The sequence below is a fragment of the Rhincodon typus genome, chromosome 33, assembly GCF_021869965.1.
Source record: "Rhincodon typus isolate 14 chromosome 33, sRhiTyp1.1, whole genome shotgun sequence".
NCBI classification, from domain to species: Eukaryota; Metazoa; Chordata; class Chondrichthyes; order Orectolobiformes; family Rhincodontidae; genus Rhincodon; species Rhincodon typus.
The window spans coordinates 27,599,796-27,620,244 of record NC_063364.1 but is presented as its reverse complement, the minus strand read 5'-3'; the positions used below and the strand labels follow the sequence as shown (position 1 = coordinate 27,620,244).

The 20,449-nt window shown below is 41.3% G+C and overlaps 1 protein-coding gene across 5 annotated transcripts in view; it reads right to left on the bottom strand.

Annotated features, from left to right (window-relative positions):
• Positions 1-7,340, bottom strand: part of LOC109935195 (membrane progestin receptor gamma-B) — a 65,008-nt gene extending 57,668 nt beyond the window's left edge. For 4 of the 5 annotated variants that reach the window (XM_048615775.1, XM_048615777.1, XM_020533869.2 and 1 more), the window contains exon 1: positions 401-436. The gene's annotated coding sequence lies outside the window, so the exon portion shown is untranslated. Of the gene's footprint in view, positions 1-400; positions 437-6,440 lie in introns of those variants that run through there. The other variant, XM_048615776.1, reaches the window with a different exon arrangement.
• Between the last annotated feature and the right edge of the window lie 13,109 nt (positions 7,341-20,449).

Genomic DNA, 20,449 nt, shown 5'->3' with positions numbered 1-20,449 from the left:
AAGTCCTTGTTCACGGGACGGCGTCGGCCGAGATCTACACCCTTTCCCCACCAGACGTTCTGCCGATCTCGCTATATCTGTAGATACGTAGTAACTGTTTCTACTCATAAAAGGATTGAGAAGAAGAGGGCACGGGCATAAAGTATTTTACAAAAGAAACAATTAGAAGTTAAATACTGGATCCTGTAATAGGAAGGGTACAATTAGGGAGAGAGGGGAGGTTGGATTAGCCACAATTCTAAATTTATTACTTCAATTCCAGTGAAAAGTCCAAGTCCACAGGCATTATTGGGTGACACTGGGAATCAACTTATCTTCACAGGAGCAGAGGAGAAGCTTGGCGTGAGAGTGAAGTCAAAGGCAGAATGACAATGCTGTGCATCTGATCAGGCATACGTACCATTTTCTTTTTACATTTCCGAGCTCCAGCTGCTGACAACACAAATGTTAAAAAAAAAACGATAAAGCCCATTCTTTAAACATTGGGGCAGACCTCCCACACGTCTAGACTTCAGACAAAGAGCTATAAATCCAGATATTCCAAAATAACCATCAATAGCCGGCGAGCAAACTGGAATACAAACCACCCCAAACTGACCCTCAGGAAACATTCTGTTAAAGATTTGTGTGTTTGATGCATCTTTTGTAAAACCCATTAATAGTGATGTTGGGATAGTAAGCAGCATCGATGTCACTACTTCATTGTGAGGTCATGAATATGCAACACATCATTTGCATCTCTAATATCCTGGCTTCAGGCTATAATGGCGACCAACAAGGACTGTGAGGTAATACAGGTACAGTTGTCCATTCAGACCGTAAGATTTGAAGATGTAGGAGCAGAAGCAGGCCATTCAGCCCATCAAATCTCCTCCACCATGCAATGAGACCATGGGTGATCTTGACAACCCTCAACTCCACTTTCCTGCCTTTTCTCAATTACCATTGATTCCTTTCCTGGTTAAAAATCTGTCTTTCTCAGCCTTGAATATATTTGATAAACCAACCCTGGAAGCAATAAAGGCTTTCACAGATTCACTACCCGCCAAGAGAAGAAACTCTTTCTCAATTCTGTCTTAAAGGTAGGACTTCTTATTCTGAGATTATGACATTTATCCTACAAGGGGAACAACTTTACTGTATCTACCCTGTCAAGTGCCTTAAGAATCTTGTATGTTTCTATAAGGTCACTTCTCATCCTTCTAAACCCCATTGAGTATAGGCCTAACCTACTCAGCCACTCCTCAGAAGACACTCCCTCCATCCCCCATATCAGCCTAATGAACCTCCTCTGGACTGCTGACAATGCCAGTACATCTTTTCCTGAATAAGGGAGACTTCAGACCATTTGATTGCCTCCTTCCCAGGTAGAAACCCTGCTGAGTCCCAGCCTCAGGGACCATGTTTGGCACAATGCATTCTTTGTTACAGGATGGAATGTTACTGAATGCACTTCGGGATGGGCTGAAATGGGTTGGGTTCTGCATTTATGTTCTTGATGCAGTTGTACAAACACACGTTTATGTAGAATTTTTCACAACATTGAGATGTCTCAAAAGAATTTCGCAACCAATGACACATTACTGAAATGTAGCCACTCTTCTAACATAGGGTATTGCACAGCACACAGCAACGTTCCACAAGTAATAGAAATTAATAATCAGATAATCTATTACAGTAATGTCAATTGAGGTGTAAATATTATCCAGGAAACCAGGGAGAAGTTGGCTAAAGTATTACTGTAGTGATTGGAACCAGGGAGATCTTGTTTACTACAAGATCCTTGGTTGCGATTGTTAAATTGGGCCAATCAGGAAGCCCTGTTTGGCCAATAAAAACAGGGGATTTAGAATCTCCTGAGTTCAGGGGACTGAGTCCGAGCTGGCTGGTAACAGCCAGGTTACCGTGCACAAGTAAATAAAGAGTGACTTAATGACAGGATACAGGCTTCAGTGCAGTTATTTCAAGTACCATAGAATCTTAGAGGGGAAAATGGTTCACCCTTAAGTTGGCTGCTCCAACAGTGCAGCACTCTCTCAGTAAAGTACTGGAGTGTTACTGGTGATACTACGGAGTGGGACTCAACCTTTTCCATATTATTCAGCACCACTAATTTCATTTAAGTCATCAGAAGCTGTTGCTGGTCTTGATTTAACACTTGCATTGATAGCAGTGCGGGCTCAGGATGTGCAGTGGTGGTGTCATTAGCTTTGAGCCAGGTGTCTCAGGTTCAAATCCCACCTGCTCCAGAGGTGTGGAATACCAGGTTGATCAGAAAATGTTTGTATTTAAAGCACTTCATTGGCTGTAAAGCATTATGGAATGACCAGTGGTTCTGAAATGCAAGTTTTCTTTTTGCTTTACTTTAAAAGCATATCATTTTGCAAAACTTACTGATTCAAGAGCAGGTCGATTACATTAGAAGATAGCAAGAGGAACTTTTTTGTTCATAAAACAGAGACAAAAACATGAAACTCTAGGCCAGTTAACTTAGCATCTGTTTGTTATAGGAAAAATGTTAGAAGCTATTACCAAAGAAACTATAGTCGGGCATTTTAATGTGCTGTGGACAAAGGAGAATGTGTGGATGCATTGTATTTAGATCATCATGCCAAAGATTATGGTGGAAAATAAAAGCTTATGGTGTAACGGGTAACATATTGCACGGATAGAAGATCAGCTAGCTAACATGAAGCACAAAGTAGGCATAACTGGGTCTTTTTCAGGTCAGAAAGATGCAATGATTGATGTGCCACAGGAATTGGTACTAGGTCCTCACAATATATGAATGACTTAGCTAAAAGGACAATGTGGAGCTCTTGAGGCACAGTGGTAGTGTCCCTATCTCTGAGCTAGGAGGTTCAAGTCCCACTTGCTCCAGAGGTGTGTAAATGCCAAATCTGAACATGTAGGTTAAAAAGAATTTGTTGACACCGCTAAGATAGGTAGCAAAGTGCGTTTTGAAAAGGACATTAGGAGGCTTCAAAAAGTTATAAATTGGTTAAGCAAGTGGAGACATTGAGTACAATGTGGGTGAACCTGTCCCTTTTGACAGGAAGAATAAGATATGTTATCTAAAGGGTGAGAAATTGTGGAGCTCTGGGATGCTGAAGGATCTGGGTGTCCTCATGTATGAATCACAAAAGGTTAGTATGCAAGTGCAGCAATTACCAGGAAAGCTAGTGGAATGTTACAATATAAAAAGGAGCTGGAGTAGGCCATTCAGCCCCTAGAGCCTGTTCCACCATTTGATGGAATCCTGGCTGAACTCACCTTGGCCTCAACTCCACTTTCTTGACCACCCTTCATAACCCTTTAACCCATTACTAATTAAAAAATCTATCTCCTCTGAACTTATTCAGTCTCCCAGTTCCCACCATACTCAGGAGTAGCAAATTCACTAATGTTGTCGCTCATCATAAGGAGAACAGAATACAAAAGTAGACATAGTCTACATTTTCAAAATCATGAGGAGTCTGGACACAGTAGATAGGGAGAAACTTATCCTGCTTAAAAAGGACATAAACCAGTGGACACAGATTTTAAGTATTTTGCAAAAGAAGCAAATCTGAGGTGAGAAAGAACTTTCTCACACAATGAGAAATTAGGATCTGGAATGCACTGTCTGCAATTGTGCTACAGGCAAATTCAATTAAGGAATTCAAGAGGGCATTAGATGTTCCCTCTTGCCCCTTTGTAAATTTTTTTTTCTTCTTGAAGAAAGGTATTAAGGGATAGGGGCCAAAGGCAGCTATATAGATTTAGGTCATGGATCAGCCATGATCTTGTGGGGAGGCAATGGCCTCATGGTATTATTGCTGGACTGTTAATCCACACATCAAGGTAATGCTCTGGGGTCCCTGGTTTGAATCCCATTACAGCATATGTTGGAATTTGGATTAAATAAAAAGAATCCAGAATTAAGAATCTACTAATGGCCATGAAACCCATCTAGTTCACTAATATCCTTTGGGGAAAGAATTCTGCCATCATTACCTGGTCTGGCCTATATGTGACTCAAGGCCCACAGCAATGTGATTTACTCTTAACTGCCCTCTGGGCAATTCCTTGATATGAGTTAGCACATCAAGAGATTAGGTAATTAATTTGAAGAGGCCATCGAACTAAAACATTAATTCTCTCTCTCTACAGATTCTGCCTGACCTGCTGAGTATTTCCAGCACTTTCTGTTTTAATTCGAGTATGTGCTGGTCCTAAGTAAATACTTACAGGAAGATTTAGATCTTCGTGAGCACTGAAGCTCACCTACACTGTGAGACAGGGATGTATAGTTGCCTGCGGAAGTGGCACTTTACGAACATAGTTAATTCAACATCCACACAAAGCCATTGTAAGATCATCTCCGATAAAGAACTGATGCAGAGATCACTTTTCCCAATGGCAACATTCTGTTGCTACGGCCAACGTGTTCCAAGGTAGACAAACAGGAGGCTGAAAGAACACATCAGGCTAGGCAGCATTTGGAGGAAAGGGGCAGTCAACATCTCGGGCATTACCTTCTTCAGGGCAGTTCAAAACTGGCCATTTCAACTACAGCTCCTGTCTAAAACTGTTTTAAATGTGGCTGGTATGTTTCCTTGAGTTTGGGACGTAATTCTTCACATTTAACCTCCACAGGTTAAAAAACAGACGGAAATTTGAAGGTCAAATGTGCCATTTCTAGTTATATGGAATTTTAGTTAATGGTTCACCCTTAGTTACAAATTAGTGTCTGTCATTGAGTAACTAACATTATTATTCAACTGTAAACCCATGGAGTTCATTCTTAAAGAGCCTTAATGCATCTCACCAATGGCCCATTACCTCATTGCAGTGATTCCACAACAACTATTTTTGTTTAGTAATTTTAACATGGTTCCAATAAACCAAGGGCGTTTCACTGAAGCTAAAAACAAACGGGTGAATAAACATTTGGTCTAAGATGTAGGTTTTAAGAAGTATCTTGGAAGGGTATAGAAGCAGAGGTTTAAGGAGAAAATCGTGGAGATTAGGGCCTTGTCTTATGGCAAATTGATTCAAATCAGGAATGTGCAGGTGGCCAGAACTGGAGGAGTGCAGACTTCTTCAAAGCAGATAGCGTGGACGGAGAACAGAGAGAGAGAGAGAAAAAAAGAGAAAGAGAGAGAGAGAGACAGTGGTAAGATATGTAGGGATTCAAAATCAAGGCAAGAAATAGGAGCCAATATAGGTCATTGGGCAAAAGACCTGGAGTTGGGTAACAAATCAAGTGTTAAAAATCTCGGTATCTGGTGAATGGTGTACATCTGAAATATTGATGCCTGTTTTTCCCCTTATATTGGTCCATCTTTTCCCCAATCATATTAAAACAAAAACATTTAAAACTTCAATGTACAGTAAATAGCAATATCCTTAGGAGCACTGATATACAGAGAGATCTTGGGGTCCAAGCCCATAGCTCCCTGAAAGTGGCAGCACAAATGGATAAGGTGGTAAAGAAAGGATGCGGTATGTTTGCCTTCTTCAGTTGGGGCATTGAATTGACAAGTCATGTTACAGCTGTGTAAAACTTTAGTTAGGTCACATTTGGAATATTGTGTGCAGTTCTGGTCACCATACTATAGGAAGGATGTTGAGGCTTTGGAGAGGGTGCAAAAAAGATTAACCAGGGTGTTGCCTGGACTGGAGTATTAGCTATAAGGTGACCCGTTCTGAGAAAAGGTCACTGGACCTGAAACGTTAGCTCTGATTTTTTTCCTTCACAGATGCTGCCAGGCCTGCTGAGTTTTTCCAGCAACTTCTGGTTTTGTAGCTATAAAGGAGAGGTGGAACAAACTTGGAATGTTTTTGACCAAGTGTCGAAGGCTGAGGGGTGACCTGATATAAGAATATAAAATTACGAGAGGCATGAATAGAATGGATAGTCAGAGTTTCTCTCCCAGGATGGAAATGTCAAATACTAAGGGACATAGGTTGAGGTGAGAGGGGAGAGTTTAAAGGAGATGTGCTATCAGGACAGATATTGTACATCATAATTACATTAGCAATGTTTAAGAGGCATTTTAGACAGACATGTGAACAGGGAGGGAACAGAGGGACACAGGCAGATGGAAATAGTTTAGAATGGCATCATGGTTGGCACAGACATGGTGGGCCAAGGGGTCTGTTCCTGTGCTGTACTGTTCTATATTCCATGTTCTATGTTCACTGGCACCTAAAGGGTTAACTTGTCAGTTCTGCCAATAGACTTTATTTACTGAGTGCGAGTGTATGTCGTGATTGAAGTTTCTGAGCTGTACTTTCCATTAGCTGATCATTTACTGTTTTCTCAAGGTTGATATCAGCTTTTCAGAAACGTGTTTAAAAAAGATAATTTAATCTGTTAAGATCAAGGACTTTCCAACTTCACGGTTAAGCAACAAAATAGGTCAAAAAACTCTGCGACTCAGGCGTTGACCTACCTTTCACTGAATGCATCCAATGGGGTAATTTTCAGAGGACAGCAAGAACTCCTGTCCACCTCTGGTACACATCAGGTGATAGCAGATATCCAAACAGCGTTGGTAATGGGAGACCAACAGGCACCTCCTCAGAAGGTTTGGGCTAGTATATCTTTTGTCCACTGGGCTAGCTCTAGATAGGCGTGGGCTTGGCTGCCAGCGCTCTTACCTCTGAGTGATAATGGTTGTGGGTTCAGTTCCCACTCCTAGGATCTAAATGCAAAGTCAAAGCTGATGCTCCCAGTTCCACAGTTACAGTTGCTGTCTTTTGGATGAGGTATGGAACCTTTCTACTCTATCTCATATGGATTTGAGGGATTCCAGTACATTTTTAAGGAGAGTTCAGGAAGTTGTCAAGGTGATCTGGTCAATATTTGTCCCTCATCCAAAACCTAAAACAGATCACCTGGCCAATGTAAGATTGCTGTTCAGGAAAGTATTTCACAAATTGGCCATGAGATACCTTGAGTTCGTAAAAAAGGTGCTACATAAATGCAAATCCTTTCTTCACAAGTTTCAGCTAGTTGGTTTAACATTATGTCCTTCATTTGCTCATGTTTTGGTTTTCAGCTTTAACCTTCCTCATGTGGAATGCTAACACTGGTGAGTCATCTTCCATGACTGCATGCTTCTGAGGTTGTGCGTCTTCTAGGGTGGGGTCACTAAATAGCGTTACAGGAGGTGAAGCCCTGCCTCATTTTCCCTAATCTAGTCTCAACAGTGCTAATACCATTTCTAGCGCCCTCGCTTCACTGTAGCTTACTCAATGCAGTCATAACGTTGCCCTTTCCGCAGCAGTGGGATTGCAGCCTGTCAGATGGCAATCTTTGGTCATGAGACCATAATAGATCACTCCAGTATTCTGTCAGAGGTGCAATTCTATGAGTGAGATGATAAAACAAAGAACCCTTTTGCTGGTTTCTGTTGTTCAGGTTAATATTCACAATTCCATTTCAATCTGAAGGAAAACATTGGATTCTCACGTTTACATGCCTCCCCCAGGCCCCAAATCATCTTTCATCCAGTTGCAGTTTATGGGATCTTTGTGTATAGATACTGACTTGCGTCTGCCCAATGAAACATTGTCTGCATTCAAAGTCATTTATTACGTAGGAAGAATTAGTGACACTTCTGAGATATGATGCGATATCATTAATTGGGAGAAAGCTGTGGCTCGTTGTGTTTCTCATTAGATACTTGGAGCTGGTGACAAAATTGAGCATGCTCAAACAACCAAGGTGCCTGAGATGTTCCTCACAATGATTTTCCCAGTAACAACAATGTCAAATTTTCCTTGACATCTCAGCCTCATGAGACTACCATCAGTTGTTGTAAAAACCCATCTGGTTCACTAATGTCGTTGAGAGAAGAACACCTGCCATCCTTATCTGTTCTGGCCTACACGTGACTTCAGACCAACACAATGTGGTTGGCTCTAAACTACCCTCTGAAATGGCCGAGCAAGCCACTCAATACACAGGCAATTAGGAGCGGTTAATAAATGCTGGCCTGGCTCACACTGCACAAGAGAGTTTTCTTAAACAAATCCCTTAAAACATCATCTAATGGCATCTTAGGTGACTTTGGCTTCCATTAGCAACAACTTGCATTTATATAGGACCATTAAAATCTCACAAGGTGCTTTATGAAAAGATAAGCAGAAGAACATTGACAGCAAGGTGAATGATGGGATATTGAGGAACTGGTACAAACAATTTGGTCAAAGAGGTACACTTTAAAGAGTATCTTAAAGGAGGACAGCGAGGTAGAAAGGGGAGACATTTAGGGGAAGGAATTCTAGAGAGTAGTGCCCAAGCAGCTGAAGGCATGGCCCCAAACGGCAAGGGGAAGGGAACAGGTGATGCATGAGTTGTCACTTCTAAATGTAAGGATGAATTTTGGAGCAAGTCTCTTGACAGTTGATATTGTGATGTGCATGATCATAATGGAAACTTTAAAATAATGAATTGGGCTTGGACTAGAATTTCAAGGGGTTGAGGGCTTATCTTCACCAATTAAGCAAGCCAATTTCAGAAAGGTAACAGGGGGAGGCAATGGCCTAATGGTATTATTGCTAGATTGTTAATCCAGAGACCGAGGTAACATTCTAGGGACTCAGGTTCAAATCCTGCCATGGCAGCTGGTGGAATTAAGAACCTAATGATGACTGTGAATCTGTTGTCAATTGTCAAGAAAATCCCATCCGGTTGACTAACATCATTTAGGGAAGGAAACTGCTAGCCTATATGGGACTCCAGAGCCACAGCAATGTGGTTGACTCTTAGCTGCCCTCTGGGCAATTAGGGATGGGCAATAAATGCTGGCCTAGCCAGCAACACCTTCATCCCATAAATGAATAAAGGGCAAAAAAAAAAATATTATTATTGACTTCCTTGCCCATGAGCTGTGAAATGGAAAATATCTTGCAGAGATTTTGTACCAGATCACTGCCCACTGAGCCCCAGGTGGAAAGTGCACAGGTGGATGTTTGCATTGACCTCAGCTGTGATTCCCTCATGGTCCAATAGCCTGCTGACACTCATTGCTAAAGTTCACATGCTGAAAAAGGGCACTTTGTTGGGGGGCAATGGTGGGGGGTGGGGTATAGGAAGGTTAATGGTGTAACCGTGAATCCAGTACCTCCAAAAATAGAAAGGAGAAAATAGAGGGAAAGAAAAAAAGCACATAATTTTTTTTGAGGTCAAAAGTAGATAAGAAATAGTGTTTTCATTAGCCACCTCCATCATCTCCAGACACAACAAGGCAAGTTTGTCTTTGGAAGGTCACGAATAACAGGTGCACAGTACATTTGCCAACTCTGGTTGGCTACATTCCTGGATACTCCATCACATGATCTCCTGAATTAAATCACCTAAAATCCCAGAATTGGTCTTTTCTCCAGCTGCACTGTCATCTTCCAACAGGAAAAGAGAGAAATAACTTCTGCCCCATTGGATTAATCTTGACTTCCAAGTCTAAATCCCATACTCACTGGCTTGTTTCCTCAATATTTTTGTTACTGACAAAGAAGCAATCGCAAAAGTGAATACAAAAAAACTAATTTTCTTCTATGCTGAAGAGACTTTTGTCTTTTGGTTTCTCTAGACTCTGGGACAATCCTTGAGGGTTGGCAATGCTAGTGCACAAGTCTGGGCAAATGGAGAAAAACAAAAAGTGTTGAGCAGCATGACTCCAGAAATCATTAACCAGAATTCAGGCATTTTCTAATATTCAAAATGGCTATTTACCAAAAAAAAAAGAGGTTTTTGGTCAGTATTCACCCTATCAAAGGTCCAACAGAACCAACCAACATTCTCAAATACTCTACACCCACCCCTCAAACCATATGAAACATGTTTTAAAAACTAATAAACCAAATATTCCTAAATAATTGATCACCCAGAGATAATGTAAAGCAAGCAAAGAAATGTGTTTCCTAAAAATTGGAAATTGTTTTAGGTCAATCATCCTGAGATAATATGTAACTGAGAAAGTAACTGCTTTGCTAATCTCCCATTATCTCGAGGTGAGGTCTCTTGTTCACACCTTGGCATGATCATGTGAAGATGGCTGTCATGTGAAAGTAATTCAAGTCACGCAAAGCCTTTCCTCCCTTTTATTCACAAGGGTCCTGTCTGATTCCAGCCAATGCAATATAAAGAAAGACATCAACAATTGTTGGTCTTATCAATATGAGAGAGAGAAAATTTAAGGCAATTTTATGGAGATGTTTTAAAATTATGAAGCAACAGAGGAGATAAAAACATCACATGGCTGAAGAGATACAGGTTCAAGGTTAGATACAGGAAACCTCAGACGGAGAGTTTTGCAATGGTACTACTTCTAGAACTAATGCTTAAAGTGAAGCCCTAGAGACTAGATCAGATAGGAGGGCGTAAGACTATAAAAATAGAAAGGATATAGTATTATTGCTTGCCTAAAGGGTAAAGCTAACAAAAGCTGGCTGGACTCACTCTATGCTGCACTTTCAATGTCATTCTATATTATCTTAATTTGTTTAACATGTGACTGAAGTTCACATTCTGTCACAATTGTTTCTCTTTGAGGGAGGGACCCCACCCAATGCTTCAGCATTGGCCAGTGCACATGGATCTGACTACAGGAGTGTATTTCTGCACCTAATAGCTGATCTGCTATCGCTCTCATCTCAAACAACAAATCTGCATTTGTTACTTATTATTTGTTCAAGGGGTTTAGGCTTTGACTGCCTGGCACAGAACTTATTGCCCGTCCCTAGTTGTCCTTGAGAAGGTGGCAGTGAGCTGCCTTCTTGAATCGCTGCAGTCGCAGAGTTGCACAGCACCGAAACAGACCCTTCAGTCCAACTCGTCCATGCTGACCAGATAGCCGAAATGAATCAAGTCCCATTTGCCAGCACTTGGCCCATATCCCTCTAAACCCTTCTTATTCATGTACTCATCCAGATACCTTTTAAATGTTGGAATTGCATCCACCTCCATCAGTTCCTCTGCCAGCTCATTTCAGACATGCACCACTCTCTGCATAAAAAAGTTACCCCTCAGGTCTCTTTTAAATCTTTACGCTCACCTTAAACCTATGCCCTCTAGTTTTGGACTCGCCTACCAGGCTATTCACAATATCCAAGCCCCCCTTATAATTTATAAACCTCTGTATAATCACCCCTCAGCCTCCAATTTTCCAAGGGAAAAAAGCCCCAGACTATTCAACGTCTCCCTATAGCTCAAGCCCTCCAATCCTGGAAAAATCCTTGTAAATCTTTTCTGAACCCTTTCAAGTTTAACAACATCTTTCCTAAAGCAGGGAGACCAGAATTGTATGCAGTATACCAATAGTGGTTTAACCAACATCCTGTACAGCCGCAACATGAAATCCCAACTCCCTGACTCAATGCACTGACCAATGAAGGCAAGTGTACCAAATGCCTTCTTCACCAACCTGTCTACCCATGACTCCAATTGCAAAGAACTATGCACCTGCACCCTTAGGTCCCTTTGTTTGCCAACACTCTCCAGGGCCCTACCATTAACTGTATAAGTCCTGCTCTGGATTTGCCTTACCAAAATGCAACACCTCACAATTATCTAAATTAAACTCCATCTGCCACTCCTCAGTCCATCAGCCCATCTGATCAAGGTCCCATTTTACTCTGAGATAACCTTCTTCACTGTCCACTACACCACCAGTTTTGGTGTCATCTGCAAACTTACTAACCATACCTCCTTTATTCACATCCAAATCATTTATATAAAAAACAAAAAGCACCGATCCTTGTGACACACCATTGGGCACAGGCCTCCAGTATGAAAAACAACCCTCTACCACCACCCTTTGTCTCTTACCTTCAAGCCAATTTTAAATCCAATTGGCTAGCTCCCCCTGGATCCCATGTGACCTTGTTACCCAGTCTACCGTGTGGAACCATATCGAATACCTTACTGAAGTCTGTATAGATAATATCTATCGCTGTGTTTTCATCAATCTTCTTTGTCACTTCAAAAAAAACTCAATAAAGTGAGACATGATTTCCCACACACAAAGCCGTGTTGACTATCCCTAATCAGTCCTTGCCTTTCCAAGTGCGTGAAAATCCTGTCCCTCAGAATACCTTCCAACAATTTACCCACCACTAATATCAGGATCACCGGTCTATAGTTCCCTGGCTTTTCCTTACCACTTTCCTAAATAATGTCACCACATTAGCCAACCTCTAGTCTTTCGGCACCTCACCTGTGGCTATCAATGATACAAATATCTCAGCAAGGGGCACAACAATCACTTCCCTAGCTTCCCACAAAGTTCTGGGATACACCGCTTCAGGTTCCAGGGATTTATCTGCCTTTATGTGTTTTAAAATGTCCGGCATCTCCTGTTCTGTAATATGGACACTTTTCACGACATCACTATATATTTCCCCAAGTTCTCTAGCCTCTATCTCCTTCTCCACAGTCCATGTGCTCTCGGTAGATCCACAATGCCCTTAGGAAGGGAATTCCAGGAGATTGACCCAGTGACAATGGGGATATTAATTCAAGTTGGGTTGGTGTGTGGATTTGGGGGAGGGGTGGGGGGGAGGAATCTTGCGGGTTTTGGAGCTCCCTTGCATCTGCTGTCCTTGTCCTCCTAGGTCAGTGCTTCTCAAATCTTTTCCAGCTGTGACCCCATTTCACACCTTGAAACTTATCATAACTCCTCAGTGAGAAGTCTGAGAGTTGTGGTGGTGGAGGTGTTAAAAGAAGAGGCCTGGTGGAAAAGGCGTACAGCTATTATACCTCAGTTGAAGCTCTATGGCAACTACTATCACCTGACAACTCACGATGCCAAAATGTCAGCTCATGATCCTACCCTAGGTCCTAAACTCCCTTTAGGAGGCACTGTGTTAGGTTGTAGTGGTTACAGGGTTGAAAGACGTGGTGGTACGTTGCTGTAGTGCATGTTGTAGATGGTACACACTGCTGCTGCACAGTGTTGGAGGGAGTGGATGCTAATGGTGGTAAATGGTGTGCCCATCAAGCAATCATTTATTTATTTTGCTGCTATTTATGCTGCTTCTTTAACTTGTAAAATGTTCCATGAGCTTCACAGGAGCATAATTGATCAAAATTTGACACGGTATCACAACTCGACTGACAGTGAAGAACTTGCTCAAAGAGGAAGGTTTTGTAGATCATTTAAGGATGAGAGTAAGGGAGTAGCAGCAAGAGAGATAAGTTTAGGAAGGGAATTCCAGAGCTTAGGACCAAAGCAGCTGAAAGCACACCAACGGTGGAGCGAATAATATCAATTTTATCTCCCTCAACAGAGTCAACAAAAACAGAATGTTTATAAAGCTACTCTAAAGATACAACAAGATTAAATACACAAGATTTAGGGTGGAGTGAGAGAAACATTTTTGCACACACAGAAATATGAGACTGTGGAATACACTGGTGATAGTGACTGAAGCAAGACCATGTCAACATCGAAAGGTAGGTTGAATAGGTAATTGAAGACAAACTGAGATAAGGATGAAGGAACAGGATGTTGGACTTGACAGTGGATGACAACAGCAACATAGATTATTTTGGCTGCGTGACTAGTTCCCATGCCATGACGTTTAGCTACATTTTTCTGAATAAATTCTGTAACAGTTAATCTCTGCATTGCTCACAATATGAACACTTGTGCCAGGCCAACCCTCTCCTGATGCTGTTACCAAAATAATCCTCTCTTTACTATCTCAGACTTAAAGAAAATTGCATTGTGGTCCTTAACACCATCGTAGTCAAACCTTTGTTTGCAAATCAGTAAAGAATAAGGGAAAAGATCTTGCATTTGTACAACACCTTTCAATCTTTCAGGCTATCCTAAAACACTTTTGTTTACTTTTTGAAGCGTAATCACTGTTGTTCATGCCTAGAAGTAGAAGCCAAATTGCACACAATAAGCTCCCATTAACAGTAACATGCCAAAGACTGGATAATCTGTGACATTGGCTGAGAGCAGGATGCTGCAGAGAAACCCCATTGTTCTTCTTCAAATAGTGTCATGGAACATTTTAGTGAGTCCAAATGGGTGAACATAAGGCCCTCTGTTTACTGTCCAATGCAAAGAAAAGCACCTCTGACAGTGTAGCATTCCTTCAGTAAACCCTGCAAGGGAGACTGCATGCACAATGCTGCTCACTCAGCCTCTGTGAAGGGAGCAGGTGAATTATCACTTCAGATCTGAACCTTTTGTCACATGAATCAGAAGTGGAATCAGTTAGCACAACTGCATGCCATTTGTACCTATGCCAGGTCTTTGCTATCCAATTAGACCTACACTCCCCTATTTTGTACCACCCACCAATAGCCTTGCGCATCTTTCCTTTTTTGAGTATATATATCAAAATTTTCTTTTGAACATTGTTACAGAATCTGTTTCCACTGCCCTCTCGGGCAGCACATTCCAAATCAGTTTCCCCTTCTGATTTCCCTCCAGAATTGGCAGCCTTTTCTTGGCTTTCTGTTTACCGTGTTACACAAGTTTAGTTCAAGCAGCCAGACTTGGATCCTCCCATGCTTTTTGTCTGAGTTTATAGAGTATAACAACTTTCCACCACTGTATCCTGAATCTTCAGTATAACCTCAGGTAATAGCAGAATCCTATTGTCTCTCCCTTGTGGCACTTGTTTTCAAATTGAAAGGCATTTTTACACATTAAGTGATCCATACCGGAATTATGTCATACTTTGCAGAAACAGGCCATTCAAATCAACGTCTATGTTGATGTTGAACTTCACACCACCTTCACCCATCCTTCAACAACTAATCCCATCAACAATCCCTCCAATTCTTTCCTCCTCTTGTGTTTAACTAGTTCTAGCTAAATCAGCAGCAAGCTGATTCACCCAAACCTTTGCAGAACACCTTCAATAAAGGCTCAGGCTTTGCTTTAACCTGAATTTGTCTGCCACAGAATTGTGGAATCTTAGCTGTATATTTTGAAATCCAGGTTAAAAAAAAGAGAATAGTTCTGAGGAATTTCAGAGGAAGGGTCACTGGACCCAAAACATTAACTCTGATTTCTCTCCACAGATGCTGACAGACCTGCTGAGCTTTTCCAGCAATTTCTGTTTTTGTTTCTGATTTCCAGCATCCGCAGTTCTTTCAGTTTCTAAAAAGAGAATATCCCACTTTGTGATCATCTGCCAAAGAAATGTTTATCTGAAGGCAATGGTTATTTGGGGAATCCTGGATTATTTTTACCATCACTGAGGCTATGTGTGCTGCCCTGTCCAAAGAGGCACAGAGTCTGTTTGAAGACCTTAGACCTTCTAGATTAATAAATGCTCAGTGCAAGCATTCGCACTTTCAACTTCTGAGTCAGAAGGTTGCAGGTTCAAGATCCACTCCAGACACTTCAGCACTTTGGAGAGGTGATGGCCTTATTGCTGGATAATATCACTGGGACCTCATTCCAAATTCTGCCATGGCAGATAGTGAAATTTGAATTCAATAAAAATCTGGAACTAACATTCAAATGATGACCATTGTCAATTATTAGGAAAAATACCCCATCTGATTCACTAATGCCCTTTAGGGAAGGAAATCTGTCATCTTTGTCTGGCCGACATGTGTATTCTAGAACCACAGCTCTTAACTTCCCTCTGAGAAATTAGGGATGGACAATACATGCTGGCCTAGCCAACGACACCCACGTCCTGTGAATGAGTGAATAAATAATAAAAAAAGTAGCAGACTGTCAACTGATGCATCAGTATATTCCACTGAGGGAGCGTACAATAGGGTTGTCCATACAAAAGGGAGAGAATGAGTCACCTTCCAAATCCCTGACCGCTCCTATCTAGAGGGACAAGCTCAGTAAGTGCATAGAAGCATCACCACCTACAAATTCTCTTTCAAGTTACACAGTACCCTAACTTGGAAATATATCACCATTCCTTCATCACCAGTGGGTCAAATCCTGGCTCTTTCCCTATTTGCAGTGCAGGAGGTTGGAAGATGCTCTTGAAGCTGCTTCAGTGGGTTACTGCAGTGTGACAAATGGTACACACTCAGAGTTCAGAAGACGCCTCTACCTTGGTACATAAAATGGTAAATTTAGGAAATACATAAGACTTCTCAAGGGCTTTCAGGTGTTAGGCAGTAAATGCTGGCCTTGCCAGTGAGGTCTATATCCCATACATGAATTTTTCTTTGAAAATCAGCATATTAGGTTTCTGCGCATGGAGAGGAATCATATAACAATTAATGGATTCGTGGATATCCAAGGGCAGACATGATTCCAGGTGTCATTTAAGAGACCATTGGATATTTTAGGATCTTTTTGGACAGATAAGTTCATCTTTTTTTCATCATTAGTTATTTTAAGATCACTGGGCCCAGCAAGGCATTGTCTTCAATGTCCTTGCTGTTGACAAGATGACTGCATGAGCAGGGATGCTATGCAGATCTTTACAGTGCTAAAAGGAAACAAGACATCAAACGTTTTCATCCTGCACTCATTGGGACTAGGAGACTAGAAAGAGAATTTGAAAAAAAGGAACACCAATTTAACCCAGTCTACCTCAGATTACCTGGAAGGGGAAAATTTCTCAAAAATTTGAAGGAAGTTAGCTGTCTCACATTGCTGCTACACAGTAGACCTGCAAAGTGGTTTTCCCCACTAACAGGATGCTGCCATCAAGTTAAAAAGACATTTTGCCCACCACACAATGGGGACCGTGATACATAAGTTTCAGTGCCAGCGTGATAGTGAGCCTTACATCCCGTTGATTCGTGGACAGTATTGAAGAACACGTTCCATTATCCATTTGCATTGGGTGACATGCCGATTATTCTCAACCAGCCTGTTCCTGCACGCCTCAGAATGCTCACCATACGATGTGACTCTGTTATTGAAACTCATCTGTGAAATTATCCAAACTGTGCTAAGAGTTTCACTGGAAACCAGTTTAAGATTATCAATCAGGCTTGCAGTGGGATGTGTGCTAAAATCTACACAGTAGTGCACAGAACCCTGATTTATGTAGGCAAAATGTGGAGGTGCCTGTGTTGTACTCGGGTGAACAGAGTCAGAAGTCACAGGTTATAGTCCAACAGGTTTGTTTGAAATCACAAGCTTTTAGAACGGTGCCGATTTCAAATAAACCTGTTGGACTATAACCTGGTATTGAGTGACTTCTGACAAGGTAAACAAAAGGATTTTATACATACATAGCATCTTTTTCATGGACAAAATGGGATCATGGAGACTGCTGATGTCTGCTGCATTCCCCGGGAAACACCCTGATCAATCAGAGTCAACCTACCTAGGATCAGAGGATTAAGATTGACAGTTAACTGTTCCTGCTACATCTCCATGCTATGGATAGCCCAGTCAAACAGCACCTTCTTCTCATGGTCTATAAAAGGGTGTGCCTGTTTTCAAGTCTGTTGCTTGCAACCTAGCTCTAATGAGTGTAAAATGAGAAGCTTTGACTGCGTGTCTCCTTTTAGCAATGTTAAGTTCTGTACTACCAAGTAATTATCTGCATATTGCTTCAAAGTTATAGCTAATTTAAGTACCAGTTTAATCAGCTTCTACTTTTGATTACAAAAAGCTCCAAAAGCAGAATTAGTAAAACTCCAGGAAAAGATTTTTACATGTTTCCCTAAGGCATTCTATCTCTAAGGAAAGAGAAATCTTTGAAACTGGGTAATGACATGCCGATTAGTTTATGTAGGAGTTGGACAAATATCAAATTGTGAGTAAGATGTAAGCAACAGAGGTAAGTACAGGTGGAGGTGATAAAATGCCGAATGTAACATTGTTGCTTCAGTTGTAGGGATGGTGTCTATGGAATGCAACTAGTCAGGTTTGAGGCAATGCTACACCAAATATCCTAGACATTTAAAACCTACAACAGCCAAGTAAAACTCAAAGAATGTCTCTTTGTAATGTTCCTTGCACTTACCTACCATCCTCATTATTGTCCATGTTACACATATGGATAATCAGAAGATGCGGCATGGACCAAAAGATATGTCTAGTGTAGTGTGTCAATTTCTTTCTTTTTCCTCAAACTATTTCACCACAGCCACGGGGTAACATGGGCTTTTTTTTAAAGCTGCACTTTCCTAAACTATAGGCTTGGTCTCTGATTTGTGTGACTTTGTAGCTTCATTCATAAAGAAACAGCTGTTAAGGGACATGTTCCACATTAAACACATTTCACAAATGCAGCAACTGCTGTAAAAGCTGAAAAAAGTATTTACCGGGACATCCTAAGGTTGTGTATGAATATAGTCTGGGCAAGATGCAACTTAATGCGTAATCACACAGATATTCATTTCTGCAATTGTAGGAAATAAACTGAATTTGGTATTTGCTGTGTATTCATTTATTTGGATGTCAAGAACTTGTTGAATCTATGGAGATGCTAGTTTTGTGTCAGAATCTTTGTACTTTGTGGCAGTATTTTGGTGAAGCCATAGGAATCCAAATAATTGTTGACTCCAGTTCAAACAATTCATTTCTCCTTCTTCTCAGTCATATTCCCAAACACCATCCTATCCAGCCCCCATCTCCTTGCCCCCAGCCTTAACACCTCCACTTATCCATTACCACCTCTATCCAAATGCCTCCAGTGGGGGAAATTGGTTCCAAATGCCAACTTGCTATAGAAGCTGGGAAATACACATTCAGTTTGGTTTGTCCTTTATTCTTCATTGGCAAGTAGATTTTAGTTTATTTCTGTCCCTTGAATGGATTGGCTCCTGACTACGCTTTAAGATGGACTAGCAAGACATCGACATGATGGGTAGTCAGGAAAAGGAACGACTGGCACATGAGAGGCTTTTAAAGGTGTGATATCAAGTGTCTGGGGACAGTATGTCCCTGTTAGAGTGAAGGGAAAAGCTGCAGGTTTGGGGATCCCTGGCTGATGAGGGATTTTGAGGCTCTGGTCAGGAAAAAGAAGGCAGCATATATTGGGTTTAAGCAATTGGGCTTAATTGAATCCCTAGATGACTATAAAAAGTCACTTAAGAGGGAAATCAGAAGAGCAAAAAGAGGGTATGAAATGGATCTGGCAGATAAGGTTAAAGATAATCCCGGGAGATTCTATAGCTATAGGTAGTTCTCCTATAACATGATACTTGCGTTCTTGCATGACCTCGCATTATAGAAAATCACGTTATAGGGAAATCGCCATAGAAAAATTCCTATACCTGTACAGCAGAAAGTTCACATTATCCAAATAGTGTCCACTATTCGTCAATCTCGTTGCAGCCAATTCACATTAATGAAACACATGTTAAAGCAGAACTACCTATATATTAAGAGTAAAAGGGCGACTAGGGAGAGAATATATCCCCTTAAAGATTAGCTGTCTATGTGTGGAGCCACAGGAGATGGGGATGATTTCTAATGAATATTTCTCCTCAATGTGTACTGAGGAGAGGATCATGGATGCTAAGGAAATAAGGGAAACAAGTGGGAATGTTTTGGACTGCATACATTACCAGAGAGGAGGTGTTTACATTAAAGCGCATTAAATGTGGATAAATCCCTTGGGCCTGATCAAGTCCATCCTCGGATGTTGTGGGAGGCTAGGGAAGAAATTGCAGAGGCCTTTGCAGAGACTTTTGTTTCATCTTTAGCCGCTGGTGAATTTCCAGAAGACTGGAGGGTGGCTAATGTTGTTCCATTGCTTAAGAAAGGTAGCAAAGACAAGCCAGGGAACTACAGGCCAGTGAGCCTGACATCAGTGATAGGCAAGTTATTAGAGACAATACTGAGCAATAAGATCAACCAACATATGGGTAGTCAAGGTCTGATTAGGGATATTCAGCATAGATTTGTGCGAGGGAAGTCATGTCTGACAAATCTTTTAGAGTTTTTCGAAGAGGTAACCAAAAGGATAAATCAGTGTAGGGCAGTGTTGGCTATATGGACTTTTGTAAGGCCTTTGACAAGGTCCCAAACAGCAGACTAGTCATTAAAGTTAGGTCACATGGGATCCAAGGACAGTTAACTAATTGGATTCAAAATTGGCTTAATGGTAGGAAGCAGAGGGCAATGGTTGAAGGTTGTTTCTCAGACTGGAGGCCTGTGACTAGTCATGTGCCACAGGGGTCGGTGCTGGGTCCTTTGTTATTTGTTATCTACATAAATTATTATGGATGTGTACGTACAAGGCATTGTTAGTAAGTTTACGGATGATACAAAATCAGGAGGTATCTTCGATAGCGAAGAAGGTTATCAAAAATTACAGAGGGATCTTGATCAGAGGGGGAAGCGGGCTGAGGATTAGCAAATGCAATTCAATACAGATACCTGTGAGGTGTTGCACTCTGAAAAGTCAAACCAAGGTGGGACTTATACAGTAAATGGTAAGGTCCTGAGGAGTGTTGTGGAGCAGAGGGATCTAAGTACATAGTTCATTGAAAGTGGTGTCACAGGTAGACACGATAGTGAAGAAGGCATTTAGCATGCTGGCCTTC